Source organism: Micromys minutus, assembly GCF_963924665.1.
Source record: "Micromys minutus genome assembly, chromosome: 23".
Taxonomy (NCBI): Eukaryota; Metazoa; Chordata; class Mammalia; order Rodentia; family Muridae; genus Micromys; species Micromys minutus.
The window spans coordinates 37,308,097-37,321,380 of record NC_137958.1 but is presented as its reverse complement, the minus strand read 5'-3'; the positions used below and the strand labels follow the sequence as shown (position 1 = coordinate 37,321,380).

The window sequence follows — 13,284 nt, the reverse complement described above, 5'->3', positions numbered from 1 at the left end:
GGATAACATGCATGCAAGGAATTTATGTCATATTTTAGTTAGAAAGAGATCAAAGAAGGGATTTATTAATATCTACTGGTCTTCAAGTTACCACAACCAAGTTATACTGAGTTCTGTTTATACACTGCTTTTTAAAGGGTGGGTGTTGTTTGATTAAAAAAATCTCCCACTAAGCTCTACCTTAGCCTCATCTTCATCAAAGCATCAAAGCTTTAGTCTCTAATTTTAATCTTTTTCCTAAGGTAAAGACTATTCTAGAGAGTTGCTGCACTGATAGGTTTAAAAACCGTGTTCCAGGCAGAAAAATGAAAAGAGCTGGTGGGGGAAGAGGGCAAAAGTTACGTCTCTTAACTAAGCTCATCCTTTATTTTATGGAAGAAATCTGTTCTGTGTTTTTTAGTTTGTTTGGGTTTTTTTGTTGTTGTTTGTTGTTTTTTGTTTGTTTTGCAGTGTGTCATTGGGTGAAGCTGTCTATCCCAGCTGTTCCTAATTTTTGGACTGCAGGTAGGATTCAGAATTGAGTTATCTATTTTGTTGCTTTGGTAAGGAGAAAGAAAAGAAAGAAAAGGGGCTTCTTGTGGGTTTTTCCTGGTTAGGCTAATATCTACCACTGTGTAGGGCTGGGAAAAAAGAATGACTATGAAGAAGTAAGGCATTTGTGTACAAGACGAAGAATGTATTGTAGAAGGAACAATGAGAGGTTCAAAAGAAAAGATAATAATTAGCAAAACAAATTATTCTCTGGGAAAAAGAGGAAAAGAGGTTGGATTATTTATGCAGAATTATTCCATCATGCCCAACCAGTTTAAAAGAAATTACTTTAAATTGAAAAGGGAAATGAGAGTCAAGTGGGAGTAGAAAAATGTCTCGAAGATTTAGTGGAAGATGAATTAAAGATTACACATTAGCCAAGGAGCACATCTGAGGTTTAGCGAATTATTTTATAGAGTGAACAATTAGTCTATTATCTTCTCCACTGTTGCTCGGTAGACCAACACTGACGGCATGTGAAGTCAGCGGAGTTCAGGGTACACTCAGTCTTTGTGACTCTGAGTATAGACACAAGGATAATCTGTATAAGTGTGTTATGTTATGGTATGGTCTTAGTGACTGGCCATATATGTCTTGAATGCAGAGGAATGTAAGTACAATGGGCTACATAAAGCAGTAAGAGAATGAGTGTGTTGTCAGAACAATTAGTAGTGAAGGTCATACCCAGGAGAAAGACGTTGAAAAGGGATGGTGTTGAGGAATTTTAGTCCAGCAACATGGCTTCTCTTGCAAGGGATCACATTCAAAGATATCATACGGCCAGAATGAAGACAAGCCCTGGATCTTGCTAGACACAGATGAAGACAGAGGAGCTAGAAAATGAGAAGGGCCAGACGTTTACAACATATTACCAAAGTTAGTATGAAGCCCGGTAGAGTAATTCCTTGAGAAGCCAAGAGAAGCCAGGTTGAATCAGTGAGATCGGAAAATTAGATTGTGTGGAGGATAGAGGTTTTCAGGTCTAGGCTTAGGGAGAGTTAGAACAGAGAAGGCAATGCTCTAGACTCAGCTCAGACCATGTGTTCTTACAGCTTGGGTGTGGCTCTCAGCTCATCATGTCTGAGAAAATAAAACTGACATTCACAGAATGTTTCAAACTTTGTGGAAAATTATTTAAGAAGATATTACTCCTTCCCAAACAGAATGATAAATAAAATGTACTCGTCATCAAAGCAGGCACATGAGGTCAAACAAAGGAAAAGAAAATTTTAGAAGTCAAAGTGAAATAAAACTGAAAATCAGTCATAAAGTTTATAGAGAAACTGAGGCTGGTTGTCCAGCAGGTCTTGAACCCAAACAGGTATTTGAACCAAGCAGGAATGCATTTTTTTTCCTATTTTTTAATTTCATTCATATTCTCTGAAGAGAAATGCATATTTTTGTAGGGAGAGGCAAAGATTTGCCCTAAGTGTAAATCTCAATTAGGTCCTTGTTGCTATTTGTATTCTCATGCTGATTGCAGTGTCCAGCATATAAGACTGAGCGACCCTGCCCCCAGTTGGTGATATAATGATGCCAACAGCCAATGGCTGGGGAGGGCAGACAGAGGGGAGACTTTTAGGATTCCCAGGCAAGAAGGAGGAGAGGAAGAACCCCCATGCAGGATCAGATCAATTTGAGTAGGATTAATTGGGTTCAGCAACAGCTCCTTTTCTGCATGCTGTAGCAGAGTAGCATATAGAAGTCATCAGGGGAGGTTGAGTTCAGCTCACAGTTTCATCTTGAGGCATTCATCTTGTACTAGGGGCTTTTGCTCATGGCAGGGGGTGTTGGAAGCTACTTGTTCACGTGTCTGCAAACAGAAAGGAGAGCTCTTAGCTCTCAGGCAGAGGCTGGGATATAACTAATACCTCCTTTTCCCACCAGACAGGGGTCTACAAGTTCTTAGTCTCCCAAAGCAAGGGAGGACCAGGTGTGTGACATACCAGTCTATGAGAGACATTACACATTCAAATTGTAACAACATGAAAGGCAATATTCTCTTTATATTTTTGGCTAACTGCACTTATTGTTTAATATGAAGTGTAAAATAGCAATCAGACTTCCCATTTAGTTCACTAGATAATTAGAGAGAGAACAAAGAAGAGAGGCAGAGAGACTGTGAGAGACAGAGAGAGGTAGAGAAACAGACAGAAAGAAACAGATATTGGAGGAGGCTGATTTGAAGAGGGTAGCAGTGTTTTGGGTTTTGAGTTACAGATACTTAAAAAAGAATAAAGTTTTCTCCAAAAATAATTCCATTTTTTCTCCATTCTCTTACTTCTCGCACGTTCTCCTTTGCTCTTTGTCCACCTAACTCTTTCTTCTATCCTGGCTTCCTCTCCTTTTAAAGAAATTCTAATAATAAATATTTATAAGTAGATGGCATATTTTAAATCATGATAGGTCTGGAGTTATCTTACAGAATGTGCCTTCCCATAGTCCTTATTTCTTGTTTGTTTGAGATACAATTTCATTCCATAATCTAGGCTGGTGTGGGACTCATAACAGTCCCTGCTCTTTCAGCTTCTAAACTGCTGGGATTACAGGTGTAAGCCACCAAACATGGCCCGCAAAGAGATTTCCAACCCACAATACAAAATATACAATAATGAAGCCAGGGTGTTAGATGAAGGCCCTCTGTGGATCTCACATATGATGAGAGAGTTGGGAAAGGCCCAGGAACATGTTTCTGATATAATGTAAAAATGCAGGTTGTAGCTTCATACATGTTTAACAAAGGATGCTGACAACATAGCTCCCAATGTACAGCAGACGTTTTCTTGGTTCACCTCTTATCTAACTTGCACAGGCCTGCGCTCAGGATGACTGGATTGTGTATTTGCACTGGCTTTAGACATTTTCGTAGTGGGATTAGACTTTAATTGTTTCTAGTCTTGGGTACATTATGAAAACATTATTGACTGCTCCCTTCTGTGTATCAGTTTCTTATCCCTGCCCCCTGCTTCCTCACCAGAAAATAAAGTATCCACACAGCTGAAGTATCTTCAATGCTGCTAAATAGAAGACTCACAAAGTTTTCTCAACAATACAGAAGACTTGGTTAATTTAATAGCTCTTCACAGTTCACTCATTTTTGAAAATTTAACAGTAGGGAGCCTTGGGCTCAGCACTGTCAATCATTCCTACAACTTATGAGCCATTGATTTTCTTCTTCCCTAAATAAAGTTATGATTCATGGAGACCCCGACTCTAGGGGATGGTAGGAATGAATGGATGCTTTTGCTGCCTGTCTCCCTGCTTCCTGTGTGTATGAGAGAGTGAGGATACCTGTGAATGCTTGTAAAAGTTAACCCTTCCTTTGTATCTTCTGCAATAAGAATTTTATTACAGACTTGTATCTAAAATCCCCCCACCCTCTTTCTAATGATTTGCAACACAGCCTGATCTGTGGCAGTCTGTCAGATTTTCGGGAACTATACAGATTGGCATCAAATTTTTAAATCCAAAGAATTCAAGCTGATAGTTTTGGATTTTCTTTTCTTTCTTAGAATTAAAATGGTTCACAGCAGATGGGAACATTGCTACTTGCCAGAAAACATTATTTAGAGTAAATATTTACCTTGTGTAGTGATACCTGTGGCTATTTTATCATCACACGTGATTTTTGCCTCCCACCTGGCTTCATGTTTACATTCACCTATTTAGGAATAGCACTACAGGTGCCTGGTGGCTAGATGCCTCGGGTATTGATGGGGACCCTAAAGCACCACAGAAAAGAATCCTGAACTAAGGATGGTCAGACTCAAAGTGGATAGATTAGAAGTTAAAATGGCCTGGTGTTTTGAATTTTTTAAATACATGCTATTCTTCTAATTTTCAGTATTTAACAGAATTTAGAAACATTTTCGAAAATAGGTTTTCCAGTTGGAACTCATTAGAAGCAATGTCTCAAAACAAGGAGCTGGGTTGTTTTTACCAATAAAGAGCCAAATTCTAAATTACATTTTGTTATTTATTTTTGCACAGTGAAAACAGATTTTCAATGACCCTACAAATGAGAAATGTGTGACTGGACAGATCCTTTTAATTCAGAATACACCTGAATTTTGATAATATCTATAAAAACTGTACAAAACGCATGAACCATTTATGACATTATATAATCCAATTTTCATTGCATTGGACTTTTATTTTGAAGTAGTGGTTTCAAAATAGTCTATCCATCCAGAGAACTGAGTTACATAGTATGTGCTTTTACTACATCATGGTTATCTTTTAAATTTTTAGTTTTGTATTCTGGAATTTCATGGCTTCTTAGTTCTCTCTATAAATTAGACCTCTTCTTACATATTTCATTTAGCTGCACCCCAAAAACTGAGTTGGCTAAAACAATAAAACTACAATGTCATATTTTTTTGTGATTCAGGAATTACAAGGCTAAATGATTTGTTAATTTAGATTTAGGTTCATAGAGATTTGTGAGATTACTTTTAAAGTATTAGATGGGAAAAGGTCATCTGAGTACTAGACTGTTCCTTCAGAATTCATATATAAGACAGCCCACTCTGATTCATAGGAAGTCATAGCTAACTACTGGCAAGAATCTGGGAGTTTTACGTGGACTTATATATTAAGCATCCTTAAAACATAACAACCAGATCCCCTCAGAACCACTGATGCATGAGAAAGAGAAGCAAATCAGAATATATTTTATGACCTAAACACATAACTCATATACATAAATTATATAATATCCTCTATCTAGATGTTTGGGTTGATTTTGTTTTGTATAAAATGAAATTGTACAAAACACTCTTAAGTGTAAAATGTTTGCGTGCTTTAAGTGCTTATGTCTATTTCCTAATATGAAGGTGTTAAGAGGTGTGGCCATTGGTAGATAAATAGTTCATTAGAGGAGGAGGCTAAGCTTTTGGACTACTATCCACTTATCAGTGAGTGTATACCATGTGCTCTTTTGTGACTGGGTTACCTCACTCAGGGTGATAGCTTCTAGTTCCACCCATTTGTCTAAGAATTTTATGAATTGTTTATAACAACTGAATAGTACTCCATTTTGTAAATGTATGCCATTTTCTGTATCCATTTCTCTGTTTAAGAATATCTGGATTCTTTCCAGCTTCTGGATATTGCAAATAAGGCTGCCATAAACATACTGGACCATGTGTCATTGTTATATGTCCATATTGGTGCATATTAAGATGCTTGTAGCTAATCATCAGACTGAGCACAGGGACCCCAATGGAGCTGAAGGACTGAAGGAGCTGAAGAGTTTTGCAAGAACAACAATATCAACCAACCAGACCCCCCAGATCTCCCAGGGACTAAGCCACCAACCAAAGAGTACACATGGGGGACCTGTGCCTCCAGCCACATATGTAGTAGCAGTGGATGGCATTGTCTGGCCTCAACGGGATGAAACGCCCTTGGTCCTGTGAAGTCTCATTTCCCCAGTGTAGGGGAATGCCAGGAGGTGGGAGTGAGTGGATGGGAGGGAGAGCATCCACATAGAAGGAGGGGGAATGGGGATGGGAGAACCATGAAAGGGGATAACATTTAAAATGCAAATACATGAAATTCCCAGTTTCTTTTTTAAAAAAGTGAAAAAAAGAAAGAGGAGGAAGCTGCTGCCTTCATAAGTAGAATGACTGACATAGTTATAAAAAGACACAAGGTGTTTACCTTGTCTCTGATTGAGGCCATTAAGGGTACAAGGAGAAATTGTATGTTGTGGTTTGAATGAGAATGGCCTGGCCCATATAGGTCTATATATTTGAATGTGTAGTCAGTCACCAGGAAGTGAAAGTATTTATTAGGATTAGAAGGATTAGGAGGTGTGGCTTATTTAAAAAAAAAGTGTGTCATAGGGTTTGAAATTTCAAAAGCCCATACCAGGGCCAACTCTCTGTCTCTGTCTGTTTCTGTCTCCCTCTCTCTGTTTGTCTCTATTTGTCTCTGTCTCTTGCTCTCTCTCTCTCTCTCTCTCTCTCTCTCTCTCTCTCTCTCTCTCTCTCTCTCTCCTACCACTATGCCTGTGGCTCAGGTTATAAAGCTCTCCCCTATTGCTTTAGCACCATTTCTGCTAATGTGCCACCATGTTCCCCACTATGCTAATAATGCACTAATCTCTGAAACTGTAAGTAATCCTCCCATTAAATGCCTTTATAAGAACTGCTTTGGTCATGGTGTCTCTTTATAGCAAAAGAACAGTGACCAAGACAGAAGTTAGTACCAGGCAGGAGTGGGGTATTAGTGTGACAGGATTGAACATGCTGTGACAAGCCTGACCATCTAGTGAGGCTTAATGGTACATCCTAGCAGGAGCAATGGAAGACAGTACTGAGGACAATTTGAAGTATGGGAGGCCATGTCAAGAAGTTTCAGAGGGAAATAGTAGAAGTGGTCTTGAATCTATTCCTGTGATACTTTGGCTAAGAAAGTGGCTACTTTAGCACTTATGCTAAAAGTCTCCTTGAGGCTAAATTGAAGAGTTTGGATTAATGGCGTTGGCAGGGGAATATTGACTATGTTATGTTGTTACTAGTGGTCACTCTTATCTGATCTATAATGAAAAAAGAACAAGCTGAGCAAGTAAAAATGCAAAACGTACAGCCTGAGGATAAAAGGAACGCCACGAAATATAATGTTGAAGTCAAGTCCAGTGCTCAAGGAGATAAGGTTCAATAAAAAAGCTTGATGCTAAGTGGAATAAAGGGAGTTGTGTCCTCAGGGCAACATCCCACGCAGCTCCCAACTTTTCAAAAGCAACTAAAGAAATAGTTAAGCTCTGAAGGAAACCATCAAAAACCAGAAAGTTGATGCAAATATATTTGAATGAAAAAGGCAGGTTTCAGCCACATCGAGCAGAATAACTTGACGGCTTTGGCCACTTGGTTCTGGCTTTAAAGTCAAGAATACAAAAAAGTGTTGTGGAGTCTCCTCCATGGCTAAGGAAACTGTTGAGGTCAGGAAACTGTTTCTTCATAGAGAATGATAAGCACTTGAGTGAGGCTGCGGAGAGGAAGCCTGGATTGGGATGGAGACCCTACAATGGTGGGCATGGCAGAGCCATAGGATACATGCCAAAGAAAGCTGCAGATTGGGTGTGGAACCAGTTCAAGAGGGAGAAATATGTCGTAGTCAGGGAAACTAAGTTGGAGATCTGAAAAGTATTTTGACATCAGACATGGAGATGCAAAATTTGGAGTTTATTTTGTTGGCTTTTGGACTGGTTTTGGCTCAGTATTTCTTCATTATGCTTCTTTTCCTCCCCTTTGGAATGAGAATGTATATTCTATGCCATTGTATGTTGTACGTTTGTGATCTGCTCTTTGTTTCTAAAGGGAGTTTCAGTTAAAAAAGATTGCCTTGGCCTTAGAAGAGATTTTGAACTTTTAAACAAGACTGAAACCGTGAAAGACTGTGGTGACATTTGACATTGGACAAAATGCTGTTTTGTTCCATCATGGTATGGGTACAAGCCTTTACGGACTAAGGAGAAATATAGTGGTTTGATTGAGAAAGATCCCCATTCGCTTATATATATATTTGAATTCCTAGTACCAGGAATAGAGCTTTTTGACAAGATTATGTGGATTAAGACATGTGGTCTTTTCAGAAAAAAAATTATAACTGGAGGTGGACTTTGAGAGACAGGATAATGGACTAACTTCTGAAACTGTAAATGTTTAGTTAAATGTTAAACTTAGTTAAATGTTTTCTTTTATACAATTTGTTTGGTCATGGTGTCTCTTTACAGCAATAGAATATCAACTAAGCCACTGCACGCTGAAAACCAGGATGTGAGAAAAGTAGACTTAAATCTGGAAGCCAGATTCACAGAAGCCTTGAAAGTTTATTTCACAGACTTCTGAACTATGCAAAATGCATGTTTATTGTGAAATCAACCTATGATAACTTGTTATAGAAGTATATACTAAGGCAATGATGAAGATCAGATCACCAGAGTCATATGTTGTTTTGGTACCAATACTTATACTATCATAGATATGATAAAATATGTTATGATACCCTAAGGTTTTACTATCAACCTTTTATATATAGATGATGTTCATAAATTATTTAGTTGTATTTTTTAATAGTTTTGTAACTCAATGTCTGATGTCTTGGAAAGGAAAGAGACAAGAAATAGGGAAATCAATATGAAAGTTAATATTCACATTATAAATATGAAGTTATAAGTGTTCTATATATAATTGAAATATAAATATTACATTGAAATTGATGTAATACCCAAAAGAGGATGAAGATCATTCATATGGAACAGAAATAGACCTTGCTGTGGTGAGAAAGACAGAGGATGGCACCAGGTGCTGGGGGAAAAATGAATAGATAAGCTTTGGATAAAAATCACTACAGGTGATTTGTCTGTGTCTGCTTATAGAAAGAAAGTGTCCTTTAAAAATAATGAAACATGTGAAGACAAGCAGTATTTGATAATGAGTCCAGTTTTTATTCATACCACCATGAAGTATTATCAGACAAATAAGTTCAGAGAAGTAGCCAGAGGGGAGTGGGAAACATAAAGCAAGAACGCAACAGAACTAGAGAACGTAATTTCAAATTAATTAATGTTGGAGATTATTAAAGTGAATGCAGAACAGAAAAGAGAGATAAGGAAGAGCGATGGAAGAAAGGGAGGGGAAATGAAAAAAATGAAAGACTTGGGGGAAAAGAGATGGTGGGAGGGAGTGACAGACAGGGAGAGAGAAAGAGAGACAGAGAGGGAGGGAAACAAAGAGAGACAGAGGGAGACAGACAGAGACGCCTCTAATGAAAGTAGATATTTCTGAGAGGTGAGTAGACTACATCTTAGTAGTAAATTATAGAAAAAAATAGAGTACTTACTGTTTCCTCATTGAAATAAACAGGCTCAATGAAAACACTTCTTTTCTCTCTTTGATCCCATCCATCGGGATGATCTACAGGAAATCCTTTACTTTCACTGTTCACTTCACATATGTTATAGATTTAACCTAAAATATTTTTTAAAGTACTTCTATGTCAAAAAGTTAGTGGTTCTGAGAAGACCACTTCCCTCAAGGTGCCCTCTTACCTCTACACGTGCAATAGGCATGTACATTTCTCTGCCCATGTGCACACACAAACATACACACACACACACACACACACACACACACACACACACACGAGAAAGACTAATAAATTCAATAAAATTTAAGAGGTACATGTAATTAAACATATAAGAAAAAGCTACTTAGGAAAGATGGCACCAGGGGCTGGGAAAGTATTGAGGGTGGCCTGCATGCTAACCAATCATAGTGCTGACGAGTTACACTCCAGGTTCTAGTGCTACACTTGTTTAAAAGTGTTCTAGGCTGCATTTCAGTGAACCACTCTAGTGTTGTCTTTCCTCACCCCTACACTGAGAAATCTCAATATTTGTTGTGAGAACATTAAAATCTCATTGCTGTAAGGCAATGGAGAAAAAGCATGCTTAATAAAGACTTCCTTGGCAAAAGAATTGCATTTTCAGTATAGATTTTCAGACACAAGTATTCAACTGTGTGCATAAAGGATTCTATGTGGTATCTAAAGTTGTGGGAAATGTTACACTTTAAACCACAATTTAAGACTAGTAGCTGAAATACTTTAGAAAAAAGATACAATTGATCAAGTCTATGTCTCCTCTGGGAGCTCTTAAGCTTTCTTGTGAGTCATATCCCATAGATCTTCAAAATAAAAGGAAACTGAACCTATAACAATTTTTTTAAAATATGATGTTGCAATCTCAACTGTATTTCTTATGAGTCTTCATATGAGTGCTTCCGTGTATCTGGACTTTTAGATACTTTATGGGTTCCCTTCCCTACCATCTTTTCTCCACCCTTACCCCTCCCTAAGCATAAACACTAGGTAAAAGAGAACGAAGGCTAGAGGGAAAAGTAGGTGTCTATCTCACTAAACTGCTTCCTGCTGATTAGGCGCTTTTATATAAAACAGCAGTTCAGTTCTTTGGGACAAGATTGATCTTTGTTGTCAGGATATCTCCAACTAGCAAACAGCAAACAGCAAACAGCAAATACCAACCAATCAGCCACCAGCCATCAAAAATAGCAGCAGCAGCAGCAGCAAGAGAAGCGGGAGCCAGCACTGCTCTCTGGGCTCTAGCATTTTTATACCCTCTAAAGGGTCCCCAGAATTCCACACATCCTACACCTGCAGGAACTATCTTTAGCTCACAAAAAGATCACAACTCTGCCACAGCACAAGGCAAATCATAGTCAGCTTCTGTGGATGATCTGAAGCAGCCCCATGTCCCACACTGGGGATAAAAACAAAAACACATTCCAATAATATTTCTATGTTTTTAAAGAAACCAAGATTCTCATGACAGATATGCCTAAATCAAATACTTAGTATTGGTGATAGAGATGGCTCAGATGGCTAGTTAAAAACTGATTTTCACTTTAGTTCCAGAGGATCTGACCACTTCTGGATTCTGAGGCCACTGGACATGCACACAGTACAGAAACTTACAGTCAGACAAACACCCATACACATTAAAATAAAATAAGAAGAAGAATCTTTTGATGAATTCTGATTTCCAAATGCCTTTTCAAAGCCTGTAAACTATATCTCTACATAAAACACTTCCACATAAAACTAGGTGCACTGAAACCAATAGAAGAGGAAGTAGAAAGAGCTTCGAACACATAAGCACAGGGGAAATTTTCCTGAACAGAACACCAAATGGCCTATGTTCTAAGATCAAGAATTGACAAATGGGACCTCATGAAATTGCAAACTTTCTGTAAGGCATAGTGCACTTTCAAGAGGAAAAAACAAGGATCTTTACCAATCTAATAACTGATAGAGGCCTAGTATCCAATATATACAAAGAACTCAAGAAGTTAGACTCCCAATAATCAAATAATCCTGTTAAAATGGGGTGCAGAGCTAAACAAAGAATTCTCAACTGAGGACTATTAAATAGCTGAGAAGCACCTAAAGAATTGCTCAGTGTCCCTAGTCATCAGGGAAATGCAAATCAAAACAACCCTGAGATTCCACCTCACACTAGCCAGAATGGCTAAGATCTAAAACTGAGGTGACAGCAGATGCTGGTGAGGATGTGGAGAAAGAGGAACACTCTTTCATTGTTGATAGGATCGAAAGCAGGTACAACCACTCTGGAAATCAGTCTGGCAGTTCTCAGAAATTTGGACATAGTACTACCTGAGGACCCAGCTATACCACTCCTTGGCATATACCCAAAAGATACTCCAACATATAACAAGGACACATGCTCCACCACAATGTTCATAGCAGCCCTATTTATAATAGCCAGAAGCTGGAAAGAACCCAGATGTCCTTCAACAAAGGAATGAATGCAGAAATTGTGGTACATTTACACAATAGAATACTACTCAGCTATTAGAAACAATGACTTTATGAAATTCCTAGGCAAATGGATGGAATTAGAAGTTATCATTCTGAGTCATAAAAAGAACACACATGGTATGTTCTCACTGATAAGCAGATACTAGCCCCCAAATGCTCTGAATACCCACTAAACAATTTGCAGATCTTCTGAAGCTCAATAAGAAGAAAGGCCAGAATGTAGATGCCTTGGCCCTTCTTAGAAGGAAGAACAGAACACTCATGGGAGAAAATACAGAAACAAATAGAGGAGCAGAAACTGAAGAAAAGATCATTCAGAGACTGTTTCACCTGGGGATCCACTCCCTATGAAGCCACCAAACCCAAGAACTATTGCTGATGCCAAGAAGTGCTTACTGGCAAGAGCCAGGTATGGATTCCTCCTCAGAGGCTCTTCCAGAGTCATACAGATACAGTTGAGGATGCTTGCAGCTAACCATCAGACTGAACATGGGGACCCCAATGAAAGAGCTAGAGAAAGGACTGAAGGAGCTGATAGGACCTCATGGGAAGAACATTTTCAACCAACCAAACCCTCCAAAGCTCCCAGAGACTGAAATGCCAACCAATGAGCACACATGGAGAGACCCATGGCTCCATTTGCATATGTCGCAGAGGATGGCATTGTCTGGCATCAATACCAGAAAAGAAGAGGTCTTTGGTCCAGTGAAAGAACATTTTCTCAGTGTAGGGGAATGCCAAGGTACTAAGATGGAGAGGGTGGTTGGGCGAGGGAGCACCTTCATGAAAGCAAGTGGAGGGGAAGAGTGAATGGAAATGTAACTACAGAGATTATCCAATTAAAAAACAATAAAAACCTTGCCCCTAAACTGTTATTGTATAACACATGGGTGTAAATATAGTAGGGGGAACAATTTAAACAGCTCTATACTCTATTGCCCAAGGATTATAACAGGAAAAATATACTGGGTTCAACATTATCAAAAGCACAATTTCTCCATCATTTTAAAATCCCTTGTAAGGGTTAATATGATCTGTGATAGAAAAAATTAAAACCATCAAAGTCTTGCTTATATCCATGAGTTTTCAATGTTGCAAATTTGACAACTGGACTCCTATTTCATATAAATATTAATCACTCAGAACACACACACACACAAATAAGATTCAGAAGTCAAAATTTTTTTTTGCATTTTAAGAGTCCTCATTAAGGGGGAGGAATCTAGTAACAGAGGGAGACTCTGAATCTTAGCAAAATGTACTTACACATGGATTCTGGCTGAAATTGATCCAGGGATACAAGTCCATGTGTGTGTGTGGGGGGAGGAGTTGTAATTTAATGTACATACAAAATACAGTTTTGTATGCCACCACAGTAAAATCAAA

At 38.4% G+C, this 13,284-nt stretch overlaps 1 protein-coding gene across 1 annotated transcript in view; it reads left to right on the top strand.

Annotated features, from left to right (window-relative positions):
* THSD7A (thrombospondin type 1 domain containing 7A) overlaps positions 1 to 13,284 on the top strand; it is a gene marked incomplete at both ends in the record, with an annotated part of 363,343 nt that overhangs the window by 40,680 nt on the left and 309,379 nt on the right. The window lies entirely within an intron of this gene.